This window comes from Sebastes umbrosus, chromosome 13, assembly GCF_015220745.1.
Source record: "Sebastes umbrosus isolate fSebUmb1 chromosome 13, fSebUmb1.pri, whole genome shotgun sequence".
NCBI classification, from domain to species: domain Eukaryota; kingdom Metazoa; phylum Chordata; class Actinopteri; order Perciformes; family Sebastidae; genus Sebastes; species Sebastes umbrosus.
In genome coordinates this window covers 14,258,317-14,276,643 of record NC_051281.1, presented here as the reverse complement: position 1 = coordinate 14,276,643, position 18,327 = coordinate 14,258,317, and the positions used below count along the sequence as shown (strand labels likewise).

The 18,327-nt window shown below is 40.6% G+C and overlaps 1 protein-coding gene across 1 annotated transcript in view; it reads left to right on the top strand.

Annotated features, from left to right (window-relative positions):
* The first annotated feature begins 1,988 nt into the window (after positions 1–1,988).
* Positions 1,989–18,327, top strand: part of LOC119500401 (activin receptor type-1-like) — a 34,610-nt gene continuing 18,271 nt past the window's right edge. Inside the window, exon 1 of the mRNA XM_037790108.1 lies at positions 1,989–2,350. The gene's annotated coding sequence lies outside the window, so the exon portion shown is untranslated. The remainder of the gene's footprint in view (positions 2,351–18,327) is intronic.

The following is an 18,327-nucleotide window of genomic DNA, read 5'->3' as shown; positions in this document are numbered from 1 at the left end:
TGAAAGCAGCAATACCACTATGTAAATATGCGTACATTGAAAATATTAATTAAGTAAAAGTATGTTAGTAGCAAGTGTATAATTTTACTGTGCTTATGTTCAGGTAGAACATCAGGTAGAACATAAGCCTCTGTGAGTTTTTCACTATTATACATTGCATTATTGGATTATTACTGATGTATTCATATGTAAGTAGCATTTTATTGTTGTAGTGGGTGAAGGTATAGCCTATATAGGTATAGCTTAATCTTAAAACTATTTTATGAGGCCATGATATGTTTTGTCTGTAAAAATCATAATTTTTAAATGTAACTAGTAACTTCAGATATGGGCAGCAGAGTAAGAAGTACTATATATCTCCCTGAAATGTAATGGAGTAGGCTATTATGTGAAATGGAAATACTCAATTTAGATACAAATACCTCAAGAGCAGAACTTTTACTTACATATCTTCTGTAATGTAGTATTATAGTTTTACTAATTATAATTAATTAGTTATGTGTTTATAGATTATATGATTATTTTTCTTGGACCCCTAGAAATAATAACATTTAAGGCGAGACAAAGCAGGCAAAAACAGTTTTTCATGCACTGGTCAATTTTGAGATTTGGGGCTATTTTGCTTCAATGACATGTCTTCTTTCAGACTAGTGGAAAGAAAACATCCAAAATACACATTTAGGTGTTTAATTTACTTTTTTGTCTATTTGCGTCTGTAGATTTCTCCTAAATTCACCAAAAGTTATCATTAAATAATGCGTCACTTACATTTTTAAACATACAAGTTCAGGAAACTTGTAAAACAAAAAACTATTGTCTTCTGGGGAAGTTTCATGATGATATCTATTAGTTAATTATTTTTTTACCCTATTCACCTTTAGTGTCTTGCAATATGTATGGAATTTTACAGTACACATTTTGGTAAAATTAGTTTTTCTCAGACTCTGAGCCAGAAATCTTCACTTCAGTAGCACTTACATGACAGTTGACAGTATTTTCTTATTTATTGAGTGATAAAAAGAGATATCCAAAATTCCCTCTGTAAAAACATTTGACTCTAATATGTCAACAAAACAAAACGATCATTTTGAACCTAGCTTTATCCAATGTTCAGATTTCTGTTCTGGAAATTGATGTAAATTAGCACATATTTGATCAAATAATGCCTCATGTGCATATACCAATTTCAGAAAACTTGTAATACAAAACATAATTGTCAAGTAATCAACTGGGGAAGTTTCATGGTGATATCTTTAAATGTGTTGCCCTATTCATCAGGCGTGTCTCCCCTTAAAGCAGCAGTGGGTAGAACTGGAACAAATATGATTAAAAAAGTTGTATTTATAAAACAGTCACTATATCCTGACAGTAATACATGAAAAAAAATCATGTGCCTCGGTGTCCACCGGTGCTCCTAAGACCGGAGGAAAACAACCAATCAGAGCCAAGCTTCATCTTGTGATGAAGGTAACAAAGCTTATAGTCTAAGTATATAGTATATAAGTCTAATGCAGTGAGGGCCAAAGTGCAAATGTATGACGGAGTATTAGGGCCACATTGAGGGAAAAAAACATCTTAGATTTCCAGAATAAAGTCATAATATTACGAGAATAAAGTCGTAACTTTACGAGAAAAAAGTCGTAATATAATGAGAATGAAGTCATAACTTTACAAGAAAAAAAGAAAATAACACGTAAAATTACTACTTTATAATATTATGACTTTATTCTCATAATACTAAGACTTTTTTTCCTCATAAACCTATGACTTTATTCAACAATGATAAATAAAAATGAAAATGTAAAAATTTTCAAATTTTCCATTTTTATAAATCCACAGGGAGCCTCTGGAGAGGAGCTGAAGAGCCACAGGTTGCTGATCCCTGACCTGGGGTGTTTCTCTACAAAGAGCTACTTTGTTTTATTTTGAAACGCGTGACCGGAAGAGCTCGTATTTCCCAGCTCTCTTCACGCTGGTTTAATTACAGAGAGTTGTTGCAAGGTAACTTCCTCCAATCCTGCTGCTGCTGCTGCTGCTGGCTCTCTGCCTTCACGGAGAGTAGGGGTGCGAGTTGTGAAGCCTCGTATACGGTGCTTCATGTATGAAGGGAGACACAACGTTAAAACAAAATGTGTCTTCAGTGTGTCCTAAATATCTTGTGAATTAGTCTCTTTTGTTTTTGGTGTATTCCCACCGAGAGAACGACGGAGGATCATGTTGGCGTCACGGAGGCTCCGCTGCTGCTCAGACTTTGGAAAACAAATCGGGTGTTTGTTGGTGGATTCTCGGGAGATGGCAGAGTAGCTACAGAGACCCACTAGAAAGCACTTTGAAGAAAAAAACAGCAAAGGTAAGTTTAATCATAAACTGTAACAACACTGTCGCCTAATAGACATCTCGGTGGACGTGGAGAAGTTTGCTGATTTGCAGGAAAAAGGTTTCGTGACCTCTCTGTCGTAAAATCTTTGGCCTGTTGTGTTATTGCAGCCACACATATTGCATTTCTGCATCTTAGGTTGTGTGAACCTGCATCTCATAGATATATGCATGATTTTTTATTATTTTTAGAGATGTTTTTGCTTTGTTCTTGGTAAATAGTGGTGGAAAAAAAGCATATCTTGCATTGTAATTTCTTATCAGGCTGGGTTGCAACTAGTCGTGACTTTGTTTGGAGTTTTTTTGTCATGCAAAAGAGTCTCTTAGGGAGGGTTGATCCTTCATCATCATCCCATGCTGAGCACTTTTAACATCACAATCACAGTCCTGGAGGGGGGGAGGAGGAGAGGAGCCAAAAAACACTGGTGAACACACAGTAATGTGATTTAATTTAAAACTAGCTGGTGGTTAATAAACATTTAATATATATAAATATATAGTCAGGGAATGAAATTGGCACCTGCCACCTGTCAAATACAGGGTAAATGGCTGTGGCAGGTTAATATTTCAGGTCACCTGCCACCATGGCAGATCCTTATATTAAGAATTTTTTAAAAGCAATTCCTAAATTGAAAATAGTCAGGGATTAAGGTTACATGATGCATATTTCTACTGCCTGTTACCACTGACACAGTTTCTACTAGGGGTGGAAGAAAATATAAAAAATATTCAGTATTGCAATATTAAGTTTTGTGATACTGTATCGATTAAAAAACAACAACTATTGATTTCTAATTAATAGTTTACATGCAAAGATTAACTCAGTCAATACTTTATTTTATTTGCAAAGATATGCACCCTATGTGATAAATGCAAATGCAGATCCTACTATTCTGATTGCATAAAAAAGTGAAAAAAATGTACTCAGATTTTATGATTTTTACGTTGTGTTCTTTATACTGTGACAGTTTTCTTAAAATTAGATTTAAAAAAAAAATTGCAATATATTGCCTTGCTTACAGTATCGCAATATATCGCAGTATTTTGAATCGTAACCCCTGTATCATGATATCGCCAGATTCTTGCCGATACACAGTCCAAGTTTTTACAATTTTAAAGCGTTCTACATATATTTCAGAAGTGGCTGGTAGAAATGTTCAGTGACCTACCACAGTGGCACGTGAGGAAAAAACGTAATCTTAGACCCTGTATATAGTTCTTATACAACATGCTTTTCCATGAGGAACAAACAGGATATGGTGTGTGTGATCAGACTGCAGGGGTGGTTGAATATAAAGGCAGCAGACCTGCTGATGAGAGGGTGCAAACTTCATTACAGAGGTGTTAATGCTAGCTGTAAACATTCAGATTAAAAGATGTGTGAAGGGGAATTCCTCACACTCAAGTTGTACTTCCTCAGAATCAACTCATTGTGCCGGCTCTCACCAAAATTACATTCCCACATACTAATCAGGTCTGTCTTCACTAGTAGCCCAAATGTCTGGGGAGCACTTGACTTGTTTTGTTTTTTGCTGTGTAGTCTGTTGTGTTATTGAACACGGCCCAGCCAAGCTCTATTAAGTATGTGTGATGCGTTTGAGGTAAACTATTCCACACTTTAATGTATATGCATGTTCGTCTGACAGCCAAACATATGCAGTGATGGTGTCTGGCATGGGAGATGGCATTTTGTTTTATAAATATGGCATCGAAAATAAGCTGTAATATAGCGCTGTGTATTGGCAAGGTCTATTAAAAAGGTGAAAACTGTCGATCAGTGTTTCCAAAAGCCCAAGATGACGTCCTCAAATGTCTTGTTTTGTCCACAACTCAAAGATATTCAGTTCACTGTCATAGAGGAGTAAAGAAACCAGAAAATATTCACATTTAAAAAGCTGAAGTGAGAGAATTTTGACTTTTTTTCCTTAAAAAATAACTGAAATTGTGCCGTTGTGTTTACCGTGTTGTGGTATTCACGACCTCGTAAGTGGAAAGCTTCTGAAAGCTCAGAGTTCACAAGTTGTGACGTGTTTGTTGACATTGTCAGAAATGGCGGAGGACATGGAAGTACATTTTTCAGTGCATAATAAGTCAATATATTGTAATTTCAGTCGTATATTGTTTTTTCTTCGTAACTTTATAATAGGTCTGAGGAAAATGTTGATAATCCCAATGGCGTCATCTTTTTCCTCTGTCATTATGGCTTTGCATTTACTGCATGATGTTACCCGCTTGCTAAATTGTTAGCGTCTGAGGCTTCTAGACGCCGACAGTAACGTTAATATTGCCGTTGCTTAGCAGCGATGTTCTCATGACTTAACCACTTTAAAGCCAAGCATATCGTGTACCCGACTTCCCATGTTGTAAACACGGGTTCACTAGGTTCATTTGAAGGCACCATAAAGAACACCGCCATATGCATAAAATATGAGTATAAAAAAGTTTACATTTTGATGTAATCAGAACAGTGGGATGTGCATTGCATTTATCACAGTCCCTTTAACATCCGACATTATAGCACTACTTTGAGAGGGCGCGTACACTGAGAGGGCGCTTATCTTTGCAAATGAGATAAAGTAATGAGTTTATCTTTGCATGTAAACCATTAATTAAAAATCAATGCAGTGTTTTTGAGAATCGATACAGTATCACAAAACTGTAATATATGAATTGGTTGTTGGTGAATTTTCCCAGGACTGGATAATCACAGTTGAGGTTATTTGTTTTGTGGCAGTGAGTGGCGGTGTGTTTGTGTGGTTGGTTGGCGATCTGGAGAGTGTAACTCCATAGCTGACCAGTCCCTGAAGTCGGGCCTCCACGATGTGGGCGCCTGCTGTTGCGTCGTGGAGTCTGGCTGATAGTGGTCTGATAAAACGACGGCAGGCAGTCTGAGGCTGAGATAGGGACCAACTCCAGGGGATCTCTGGGATCCTGTTCTGCTCAGCTGAGGTAACGGCCATTGTGATTAGTCCTCTCCTCCTCTTCAACGTCTCTCAGTCTACAACAATGTTATTGTTTGGCCTTGGGCCAGTGTCATTGTTTCAGACCGCCTATCTGTGGTAACTTACTCCTCAACCAGTTGGAGGTTATCTGCCTCTCTGAGACTAACAATGCATTCCCAACAATAGGACTGGTATGGGGTGTCCTGGAATGTTTTTTCTTGCATTTGTTTCAAAGAGGCCTGATTTACGATGCTTGAATGTATTTATGTTGTTACACAAGTTTATCTTACTGCCAACAAGTTGCTTAGAGCAAGTGCTGAAACAGCTGATCAATCATAGGATGTCAGAAAATAGTGAAAAATCACATAATTTCCCAGAGCCCAAGGTGACGTCTTCAAATTGTTATGTCTGACTAACAGTCCGAAACCCAAAGATATTCAGTTTATTATCACATAAGAAACAGAAAAGAAGCAAATAGTCACAACTGAGAAGCTGTAGCACACAATGTGTGGCGTTTTTTTTTTCTTCTTAAAATTGACTTAATCAGTTGTCAGAATAGTTGCTGAGAATTGTTCTGTCGATCGAGCAATCGAACAGCTAATCGTTTTAGCTCTAAAGTAAATTACCAAGAAAACTTAAATGTGTAACGTACAATTGTTCCAGCTTCTCCCTCCAATGTTTGCTGCTTCTGTCTTTGTGTTTTGGACTGTTTAGGAAGAAAAAGGAAGCTACTGTGTCTGAACTAGGGCTGCAACTAATGGTTATTTTCATTATCGATTAATCTGACGATTATTTTGTTGATTAATACATTAGTTGTTTGGTTTATAAAATGTCAGAAAATGGTGAAAAATGTGGATCAGTGTTTCCCAAAGCCCAAGATGATGTCCTCAAATGTCTAGTTTTGTCCACAACTCAAAGATATTCAGTTAACTGTCACAGAGGAGTAAAGAAACCTGAAAATATTCACATTTAAGAAGCTGGAATCAGAGAATTTTGGGCTTTTTTTCCCTTTAAAAATTACTCAAAATATTTGCCAATTAATTCCATAGTTGATAACTAATCGATTAATGGATGCAGCTCTAATGACTGACAGTCGAAAACCCAATGGGATTCAGTTTGCTATCACATAAGATAAAGAAAAGAAGCATGTTTTAAAATTGACTTAATCAGTTGTCAGAATAGTTGCTGAGAATTGTTCTGTCGATCGAGCAATCGATCATCTTATCATTTTAGCTCTTAAGTAAATTATCAAGGAAATGTAAATGCATTTCAGAAAGCATGAGGCGAGTACGGGTGGGGGGTTGTTGTGGTAGTGGTAAGGGGGGGGAGGGGATAGGCCTCTGATAGCAATCATTTCTCTGTGCACAGTAATTTGGCTGTCAGAAGCAGCTGGCGGTTTGGGTTGGAACAATATGCAAGTGGAGGGAGAGGGAAGCGCTATAGCTCTGAAAAACCCTCAGAGAGTGTTGGGGGTTTGGGTGGTGTGTGTGTGTGTGTGTATGCATATGTGTGTGAGTGAGTGTGTGTGTGTGTGTGTGTGTGTGTGTGTGTGTGGAATCAGGTTACACAGTCTGTCATTAACAAGAGAACTGCAGTTATGAGACCAAGATAGACTGCTTCAAGTCTGAGCAGGAGTCTGAGGATCATCGCTCTTCCATGTAGGTGGCTCTCAAGTTAGGGAGGAGGAGGGAGGGGATACTGTGTGTGTGCGTGTGTGTGAGACATTATATGTGTGTGAATGCAGGTCTGTGGGGATGCCTGAAGGATAGAGAGGGGGCAGGATTTGGCTTGAAGTCTAGCTTAGAGCAGCATCCTTCAGCTATCTTGCTTCAGTTTGGGCTATACTGTATGTCCTGTGTGTGTATATGAGCATCTATAGTAGGGGTCGGAAAAAAAAAAACGATTCACCTATGTATCGCAATTTTTCACCCAAATACTGACATTTATGTTAAATGCATTCAAGCAGCCCCGATGGAGCTGACCAGGGATGTATAAAGAGAACGGAGCTAACGGGGAGAGCTAGCGACAGACTTGGTGAAGTTAGCGGAAGTATACACATGTGACTACATCTGGTTTTCAAAAAAAAGGTGTTAACAAAGGGAACTGTATATAAAAAATACATATATAGAAATAAGATTGTTTGGATTATATTCACCAGAAGTATAAAACCTTACGTGTCCCTTATAAATTAAAATACCACTAATTTGTGAGGGAAATGTCTTTTATTCTTTTATTTTTGGTTTGCTGGGGAAAAAAAATATTCCTGACAATGACTGATGTATTTGACTTCAAAGACTACATACTGTACACGCTGAAAACATTTTTACTGTATTAATTTAGATATTTCTAAAGTGAAAGTCCTTAGGAGTGTATGATTCAACTTTTCCTCATGGTCTAGTGTTAAAAAAAGTTAACAAAAATCGTAATATCAAAATGCAATACTTGTAAAATTGCAATACTTAAAAATTGCAATACATATCAAATCGGCATCCAAGTATAGTGATAGTATCGAATCGGGAGATAGGTGTATCGTCCCAGCCCTTATCTATATGCTGACTTACTGTAAATTGACTATAGCACCAAACCTGGCATCAGATAAGGCAGCAGGCTGCAGAGGAACACAGCATGTGGGTTGAATTTGCCTCTGCTCTATTGCTCATGTCCAGCTTTTTAGAAAGGGGCCCTCTGTCTGCAGTGTTATTTTTAGTAAAAAAAAAGCCTTTTAATAATCATCAGCCTTATGTAGCCCAAACATATCACGATGAGAGGAGCTGTCTGGGACTTGCGGGCACTGCAGTCTCAGCATGACACGGGAAGTTAGAGGGGAAAAGAGAGTGAGATAAAAGACTGCCTGTGCGTATGCCAGATTTTAGTCTTGTTCCTGTTTGCTCGCTCTCTCCTCCTCTTCTGGTGGCTCCGCACAGACGTATTGATTTCTTTCATTCCGTGTTCAAATGTGGACGAGGACCAGTGGAGACAGAGAGCAGGGAGACAAGACGCTACTGTCTGCACAGATGCACACACACATAGGTCTGCAGTGCTCGTGGCTCCTCTGCGCTCTCCACCACACTAACCCCAGACTGCACTGGTGGAGACAGTCTGCAATACACATTTTATGAGCCCTTCACTCGCTCCAGTGCTCGTGTCTTATCGCTCAGCTGTTAAAAGTTATGGCTTTGTTTCAGTTGCTGCCTCTTCTCTGATCTCGTTCGCCCAGTCCCAGGCATGGGCTCTTATTTAGTGTGGGCACTTTGTCTAAGACTTGACAATAATCTGTGTGTCATCTCTCGGGTCACGGGGTCGTAAACTGCAATAGTTGTGTTATGATGGTACGCCTCAGCATCATGTTGATGCTTGAATCAGTCCAGTTCATTCCCCATGCTGGAGCCAAATGGGGAATTTGTTATGTTTTAGTCATTCATTGGTTTTGACAAGCAAGTAGTTCTGGGCAGTATGGCTAAAATCAATATCACAATATGAAAGGAATGTCTTTGCGATATCTGCATTTACGTATATTATGATATGGCTGCCCCTTTTTAGTCAATTAGTCGACTAATTGGTCGTTTTTTAAAGATTTCTGTTGTCGATTAGTAATTTTTATGCTTTTTGTCATGCTGAATGACTTATTTCTAAGAAAACTTATGAGCACATCTCTGGTAAACACAAGATTTAAAGTGATGCTTTTCTGTGATTCTTTGTGGAGAAAATCAATTTCACAGATCTGTCGATTAAATCAACTAATCGATTAGTCATATGAGTGACTTCCATAGCAAATGCACTCATGAGGAATCTAAGGCTGCAACTTACAGATATAATCATTATCAGTTAATCGGACGATTATTTTCTCACTTAATCAATTATTTAGAGTAAGAAAAAACGCAAATATTCACATTTTAGAAGCTGAAAATATATTTTTTAGGGTTGTTGCTTATGAAACGATTATCAAATGTATGTGATTTACAAATTGTTTTGCTCAAGCAAAATCCTTTTAAAAATTCATTCAAAAGTAAGATATAATATACAGTGAGCCAGTCATTGTTGTGAAATAAACCCCAACAGTTCGTGTTAGGGTGCCGATTCGTCCTGAAGGGGTTTATTTCTCAACAGTGACCCGCTAGCTGTACATTATCCCACTTATTACATGGCTACTTACCTAAGACATCAATAATGTGACATAAAAATGGTCCGCCAGAGTCCGACATCAGAACTGTGCCCATAGCAACGGTCTGTTATGAAGAAGTAACAGACCGTAGAACGCTGTGATTGACCAATCAGAATTGAGTATTCAACAAAACACAATTTAATAATGTTGGAGAGCATTAGACAAATTTAATTTTGTTCTAAAATAGCTCTGACTTATTAACACCATATTATTATATCAGCACAATTCAATTCCACTGAAAATTGACAAATGCTTTTATTGAATAATCACTCAGCCCTTCATGCAAGAACCCTTGACGTCTTCCCGTTTCTGACTTTATCATTAAAGCTTAGAAACTGTTTACTACTGTTCCTTTTTCCTTAGAAGTCTCTCCCCTCCGGAAAGCCAGGAAACTCCCAGCCATAAAGGCTCCATTGGCAGCAGGATGTAATAGCGCTCTATGCACATTCATTGTTTTGTGGCGAGCTGTTTGCTGAGTGATTATCATCTCGGTGGTGAACGGTCTGATCGATGTTTGTGGGTCACACAGCGAGGGTCTTACTCCTGGAGCTCGGTCTCTGCCAGGCAGGGCGCACGATCAATCAGGACTAAATATTAGCCGTGACTAGCTGTACACACAGCTCTTTGGTCTGTTTGCCCGATTTTCTTGTTTCACAAGAAGGAAAAATGTGTTTAGAGGGTGTACCGCGATACAAATCAAGGTGTCCTTTTGAGAGCAGTATTGCCCCAGCAGGGCGGTGAACTTTGTGAGATGGTCGTTTGGAGGGAGAGTGTTTGTGCATTCCTCTGTTGGCAAACATCGCCGAGGGCCGTAAAGATGGTGTTTGAATTGGCTGTGTCAGATGTTTCGATGACTGTGTGAAAATGAATGTCTAATTGCTATGGTGACCATTGCGTAGAAGACTTGTTAACAGTGTCTTCACAACGTTGTAAAATCTTCTCGCATGACATCACGCAACACAAAACCATAGTAAAACCTCGCTTTACCACAAAAACTCCCTATAACTGTGTAGAAATTGAAGTAGGTTTGCTTTAGTTTTGGTTTCTTTGTTGCCTGTGATGATGCAGAACTCGAGCATCTGTTGTCCACATCGTCTGTATGCCAGACTCTCCTCTGTCTCTCTTACATCTATTGCCCCCGGGGTGCTACATCTAAACAAATCAAACTTTGTCATGATTTAGAAAGCAGTGTACTAAAATATGTCTGTTTTGTGATGCCGGCCTGGCAGAGCGTGTGAGAGTGGGTGTAGAGGTGGAAGGTAGGATGGGACCACAGCAGGAAGAAAAGACAACTATTGTCTCTGATTACATTTGATCTAGGCCGAATACACTCTCTGTGTGTGTGTGTGAGTGCACACACACACCCTGGCTTACACTGTATCCAGGGGAACAAAAACCTGCTATGCTGTTGCCCGCTACAATGAATGTGTGAGTGAGAGTTGAACATACGCAGGGGGGCATTTGCATTTGATTACATTCCTCACAGTGTGAAAGGAGGCAGCTGCTGAGATACTGTCGGGCTGAGAGATGGTCCCTGATGGGGCGCTGCTGCAGATTCCACAAGCTCCTCCAATCTCCACATTTGATGAGGCCCTTGGCCAGCGAAGTGTGTTTCCAAAGGTTATTGAGCTCTGCTTTGTTCTCAGCAGCAGAACCGTACGCCTTTCACACTCGGCCTCAGACGTATGACACAGGATATCGAGAGGGGGTCAACCTGCGTTTCACCGTTACACCAGACAAGGTCACAGCACCACATTTAGCTCAGTTTTCGATACTGTCGCCAGAACGATACCTGAGTTTGGTTCAATAACATTTCCTAAATATATCAGTATTTAAAGGTGTGGGTCACTTTTGATTCCAAGGAGCAAAGTTTTAATGAGCTAGTGCCTATTCTGTTTGTATTTTGTGCTCTACTTGCATTAGGGCTGGGTATCGGTTAGGCTTGTCGCGGTAGTTATTGTTGCACGGTGGTCGGGCACACACCGATTACATTACGTGCCCACCGCCCCCACCGTCGTTTTGCTTTTTTAACAGAAATACAACCTATTTAGTTCATTTTGGCGTATCAGCGGCATGTTATCAATAGAAAGTCGGACGACGGACGCTACAAACTGAAAGTGAACGCATCTCAGCTCATCTCCATCTCAGATCAGAGTAGCAAGTGTCATATTTTACACACGTGACGAGAGAGTTGAGAGTTGATGTTGACAGTCCGAGAGATGGCAGAGGATTTGGTATTGAAGCGAAAAGCAAACACGCCTATTTGGCAATATTTCAGATTTAAACCCAATGCTATAAGAGAACCATAATGTTAATGAGGTAATCAGCGTGAGGAGGACGGAGCGGTCACCTACCGGCAGCCACCCAACGTTAAAGATCAAATCAAGCGCACTACACATATTGACCGTCATATTTTCTTGTAAAATTTCCTGTGTTAATCGGTAACACCGGTGTTGTCACAACTTTATTAACCGGTGGGAAAATGTCCTCACCATCACATCCCTAGTGTCGGTACTCGTTACCTTTTAAAGGCGCAGTGGCGATTAGCTAGCCAGTGGGACACACACACAGCTTCCGTTCACATGAAGGGTATCGATTTGAATGATGTACTACATTGGTATCGGTATCACTTTAAGGGATAGGGTTATTGGTACTGGCATCATGATTCATATTTTAAACGATACCCAGCTATAACGAGCATGCAGATTAAAGCCCAGAATTAATTAATTTGTGATCTCGTGGCTAGATTCTTCATCACTCAAACCAGCTGCTCACCTGCTGTTATTTTGTCAGAGAGTATTTCACATTATCAAGCAAAATATCTGTTGTAATATTTGCTGATCCTGCTGCTATAATAATCTACCGATTCTGGAAACTCGACTGCCATCTTATTGTCTATTGCCTAAAGACACCTACACACACTGCTGCGCTGTTTTGAGCTGTTCCTGACAAAAAGTAGACAGTATAACATCGGCCCTAGAATCGCACTGAGAAACACATCCAACCTGCGCCCAAGATTTTGACAGTTTCAGAAAGGACCAAAATATGACTGCTGCTGCGAGCCAAGTCAACAAACCAACCACTCATAACACTGTCTGGAACTTTAAATAAAGTAAGGCCAAAACCTTGTTTATTGTTTTTCTGCATTTTCGAAACACAAGAGCAGCACAGATGGACGATTTTACTTCATGACATGTCTCTGCTTTTTTTTTTTTTTCTATAGCCCTACTTTTCATCAGGCTTTCATCGCACACTCTAAATTGATATTGTACAGCCTGACACAGATTTGGGACCAAGATTTTATTAGACCCATCTTGCACAGTGTGACCTGCAAGACTGCCAATATCACACAGTGTGTAGGGCCCTTAAGCCAACTACACTGCAAGCCTTCCACAAGATGACCCATCAAATCTGTCCCAATCAGTGGGCAACTCCGGGGTCTGAAAAGTGAAGCCAACGCTGAAGTGCCTTAAACTTGCATTATTTCTAACAGCCAGCAGGGGGCGACTCCTCTGGTTGCAAAAAGAAGTCTGGTGGTATAGAAGTCTATGAGAAAATAACCCTACTTCTCACTTGATTTATTACCTCAGTAAACATTGTAAACATGAGCTATGGTCTCAATCGCTAGTTTCAAGTCTTCTTCAATACAGCATGATGTTCATTTAGTAAATTATGGTACCATTTAGAATCAAATAGACCATAAAGCAGGGTATGCTTCATGGCGTGGCTACCTTGTGATTGACAGGTCGCTACCACGGCGTTATCCCGTGTTTTTGTCTAGGAACTTTAACCATTTCACAGTGTGTTTTCAGTTCATAAAAGTTAATTATAACCTTTTGGACGCCTGAAATTGTCGTATTCAGCGTTCGGTTGAACTTAGCTCCACCCTCTCGTGTCACTGCTGGTTGCAAAAAGCGAAGATGGCGACAGATAAAAAAACAAGATGGTGATGGACGAAATACTGAAGTAGAGGCTTCAAAGCAGCAGTCCACAAACCAATGGGTGACGTCACGGTGACTACGTCCACCTTTTATGTACAGTCCATGGTCCTAAATTGGTTTACCATTACCATTCTGCTTTATGCACATTGTGAGGTAGTCCTTGACCCCTGATAATCAGATGTTTTTTAAATCCAACATTGATGTTAAATCAATACTGTGCACCCTTCTTTTTTTTATTGTAATCTTAATCTACTCAGTTCATAAGCACAGTTTTATCAAGGGTTTGCGTGTATTCCCTCATAACCTACTAAAAAGTTAAGGTTGTGTGTTCTATAAACTTTGTTTTAGTCATCCCAAGTGCTGTGTTTGACTGTAGGCAGAGAGTGTTTTTTAGACTGAGGTGTACGTGTTGATTTGCTGAGCTGTAGTGTGAATATGAATGTGGGCTGCTGCAAAGAGGACGACTTTCGCCCTCAGGTCTGTGCTACACCCACATCCACCTAGGAGCGAACCATCTGTGTGTCCCTGATGGCACGCTGGCACTTTGGCTGTCTGGGTCTGGGTCGGGGACGGGGGACAGGGACAGGAACAGCAGGCGCCGCATTGCCCCAGTCTCTCTGCCTGTTTCTTCCCTCGCCGCCCCGCAGTTTGCTGCAGTTTCCTCGGTGCCGGGGCTATTTGTGCCATGGTAACTGTGCCAGCCTGCCAGCTCACAGACACAGATTCCACCTCTCGTCTTCCTCTCTGCCAGCATGATGACTCAGCAGCTCCTGCAGGGCTTTCTAGCCTCCTCCCTCCTCAACCTCACTGATACACCATACTCATCAGACAGTAATGTTTTGTCATATTCTCTCCTTCGTCTTGACCCGAATACAGAACACACCAAAATCATAAAGCATCCAACTAGACTAATATTTTTGTTTGTTCTTGAAAGCTATTACAACAATCAGTTTGAAAATGTCACCTAGAAACAACAAATGCTAATAAAATATTAGGTTTATGGCACTTAAAGATGTGGTCTTGTAAGTGTACCAACTCCTTAAATGTATTTAAATCATCATAACTGCCCACATGCTCCTGTTTTTGGGTTCAGTTGTACCAATCACAGCATTTGAGTGGCATGTTTAATCATCTCCCTTTAATCACTTTAAGCTCTGCTCAACATCTTAGAGGAGTGCTTATCAAGATGGCCCTCTGGAGTGGGATCACTGGAAAGAGTCTGGGAAGGAAACGTGGCGTCGTAAAACGGGAGCCTTGATATGTAGGATCACTTTCAAGTCCCTCCAGCAGCGCTCGGCGGGAGTCAACCCCAACATGCTTTTCACTGGGCCAAGTCTATTTCAACTATTTCTCTCCGGGTTGTACACACTTGACTACCTTGTGTTGAGCTAAATGTGAGCAAGGTCAGTGTTTACGCATCTCGGAGGCATTGATATCATCATACAAAATACTTGTGGTGGGAAAAGCTTTCAGATTATTTACTTTAAGTTACTGTGAGGAACCCTTTAACTGCTTTTGAAACCGTCTCAATTTAATACTGATGCCTCTATGTGACCTACATAGTGATCCAGACCATCAACAAGAAGATTGGATATTTCTATATAGTTATTATACCTAATGCTTCAGACGAAATCATGCAGGCTCACCAAAAACTCCTTCAGCTCAGACTCCAGCAGGACCTTCGGCAGCGACCAGCTCGCCTCGTTCAGACCCAGCTACAGCTACATTGGCGTCTTCGACCTGCAGTCGGGAGTCTGTGCCCAGCAGCAGCAGCTCCTCCGGCCAGGAGCAGAGCTTGGCCTCGCTGCTTCGCTGCTCCCCGCTGGGAGCCAACACCGACACCATGCTGCCGTATTGCTGGGCATGCTGGAGGGAAGGGAGGCACAGGAAAACCAGAACCAGGACAGAGCATGGCGGACTGTCAGACCCAGCTGCAATAAAATTGCAGGTTTTCTAAAGGGACTCTGGTGCTTGGAAACACTACCAAAATTAGAGTTCCTCGTAATAGCTTTAAGTAAAGACGTAAATCCATACAAAATAGTTTATTTTAAAAGGAATAGTCCTGCATTCAAAATGTTTTAAGAACAGAAGTATTATCAACTAAAAATAGTTAAAAATCAAAATTACTGATTGTGCAGACTGACCCCTTACATACATGCATATTACTTGCATACATGCATACATATTATTATAAATGTTATTTTATTATTACTGATGCCTTAAAATGTAGGTAGCCTTTAAGGCCCAGAAACACCAAACCTATTTCAAAGAACTAGCGGCAACAAAGACCGCCTATTGCGTCACCTCACGTCGCGTTTGTCTCGTCCAAAACTTTGCCCAACTACCACATTTGTTCTGCAACTGCGTGAGATGAAATAACTCTACCAGCAGGTCGCGGTAGTCTGTATTCGTCATTCAAATAGGGTAACCGGAAGACCTACTGGACTGCGGATATACAAGCCGTTGTTATGATACGTACATGAAACAAAGCAGCGTTTGTCGACCATTTTCACACCACTCTCACTCACCACTTAGCTTCAATCAAGACGGCCATGTCGTTGTGAAAATACCCGCGTTTTGGAATGATCAGATGAGATGAAGATGAAAAATGAGAAGAGCCTTCTGTGTTTTTACTCTTTACTTTACTCGTTGGCTTGCTTTACTCACATCCGTTTCTCTTCTCGTGCACTGATTCGTTAAAGCTGAACAGCCAATCAGAGTGTTTTACATACAAAACATGTGATCCGACTGTCGGATCACATGTTTTGTATGTAAAACATTAATCTGCAAAGTAAAAAGCAAAATATCTTTCCCTGAAATGTTGTGGGGTAAAATGTTGAACTGGCTTAAAGTCGAAGTAAAGTACAAGTACAAGTACTTCAACATTGTACTGAAGCACTGTACTTGATTTACTCTCTAGCATTGCAAAACATGAGCTCTAGACACTTGGAAATGTCCACCAATATAAACTGCCTAACCTTTCACAGAATGAGTAAAAGAGAAGGCATCATCATAATGCATTGTAAAACAAACAGCTTACTCACTGTTGTTAAATAACGTCCGGCCACCTTTTTTAAGCTTGTATAAAATGTTGCTTTGTATTATACCTTTATAAGACCCATTAGATTATTAGCTCCAACAAACAAGGGGAAATATATCATACGTTATAATTACCATGTGGTATTTATACTGGTTTCCTGTTACACCACCACATCAGAGGATATAGGAAGAGGGAGTAGAAGGAAAGAAGGGGGTTGAGACAGATAGTGTGGGGGGGGGGGAAATGAGAGCACACTCTTGGCAGGATGTCAGCTCTGTGAACACACAGTGTAGCAGAACGCTGCCAGAGAATTCAATACGCAGGGATAGAGAGCTGCAGCACACACATAGCGCCATAAAGTTGTCTGCTCAGATCGCAATCGGTTCTGCAGATGCTAGCCCTGCCTCTCTCCTTTCCAAGAATCCCTTCTGAGGTTTCCAATATCAGGACTAGTCCTTCTGGGTGTGTGCGTTCATCAAGGGGAAGCTGTTAGCTGGTCTGATGATATGTTACCAGCTAGCTATGGGGAGAGTCGTTTGTGTTTACTGCGCTTATGCAAAATACACCGTGTAGATAGAAAAATGTACAGTAATGGATTTGTGCAAACACAGATATCCAGCTGCTACTACCACATCATTTATTATTATTCTCATGTGCAATGATTTGTGCAATACCCTGGCATTAATGCTGCATTTATACTGTACTATTTCAATAAATATTCTTATTTAATTCATATTTATACTATAATTGTTTTTATATTTAACACACTTAATAGATCCCATTTCTCAGCATTTTGTATTTACTTATTTGCATTGTGGTTAGACAGTATGTTATACGTATATTGTATGTCTTTAATCCTGTTGTTGCCTGTTGGGCTTGAGTTTATCATGTTATGATTTGAGCATATTATTTTATCCTAAATGCAGTACCTGTCAGGGACAATATTTGTCATTGTGTTGTTAATTGATTTCCAATGATAAATATATGCATACATTTGCAAAAAGCGGGTATATTTGTCCACTCCCATGTTGATAAGAGTATTAAATACTTAACAAATCTGATTCTGATAAACGCATGTTGGAGAAAAAAGCAAAAAAGGCTCTCAGGTTTTTGCAGCGCAGACTGAAATATTTGCTTTGTACATAACAGCAAACACATAATAGGACCACTTAGCGGCTTGGTGGCTCGCTGCTGCTTATGATGCTTATTTAAGACAAAGTGTCTGCGTGGGAGAGATGAGTTGAGAGACGGAGATAATTTCAGTGTCCCGTCGAGGGTCTTTCAGCGGTAAATGTAAACAAAAAGTGCAGCAAATCATTTACCTACACTAATTGAAGCCATTAAATGGAGCCTCATGACATGCTCTACTTAGTTAATTGAGATGAGTTATTGATCGTGTGAGTCAGGATGTCGTGCTTGTCTTTTCTACATGACTGATGTATGAGTCGATATCAAGATTAGACAGAATCACCTTTTTTTTGGTGTGTGTGCTCCAGACTATTGTCTTTTACTCCTCTGCTTATCTCTTTATCCTGTTTCCTCCCCCCGGCGTCACCGCTCCCCCACCAGCATGGTGCCCTTCTTCCCGCTGTCCCCCTGGGCGCTGACACCAGACACCTCCTTGTCCCACTTCTCCCTCCCTACCTCCCCGTTACAGACCCACATGTCTCTCCCCCCGTTCTCTGCCCTTCTCTGACCCACTGTCCCCCAGTTGCCCCCCTGGCCATACCTCCCTCGCCTCTCCGTGCCCTCCTGCCCGTTCCCTGCCCCCATCCCCTCCCCCCGGTCCAAAGGGAGCAGACAGAGCTCCCGATTATCTCTGTGTGGCAGCCTCTGTTTTGTGCTCTGATTAAAGGAGCAGCATGT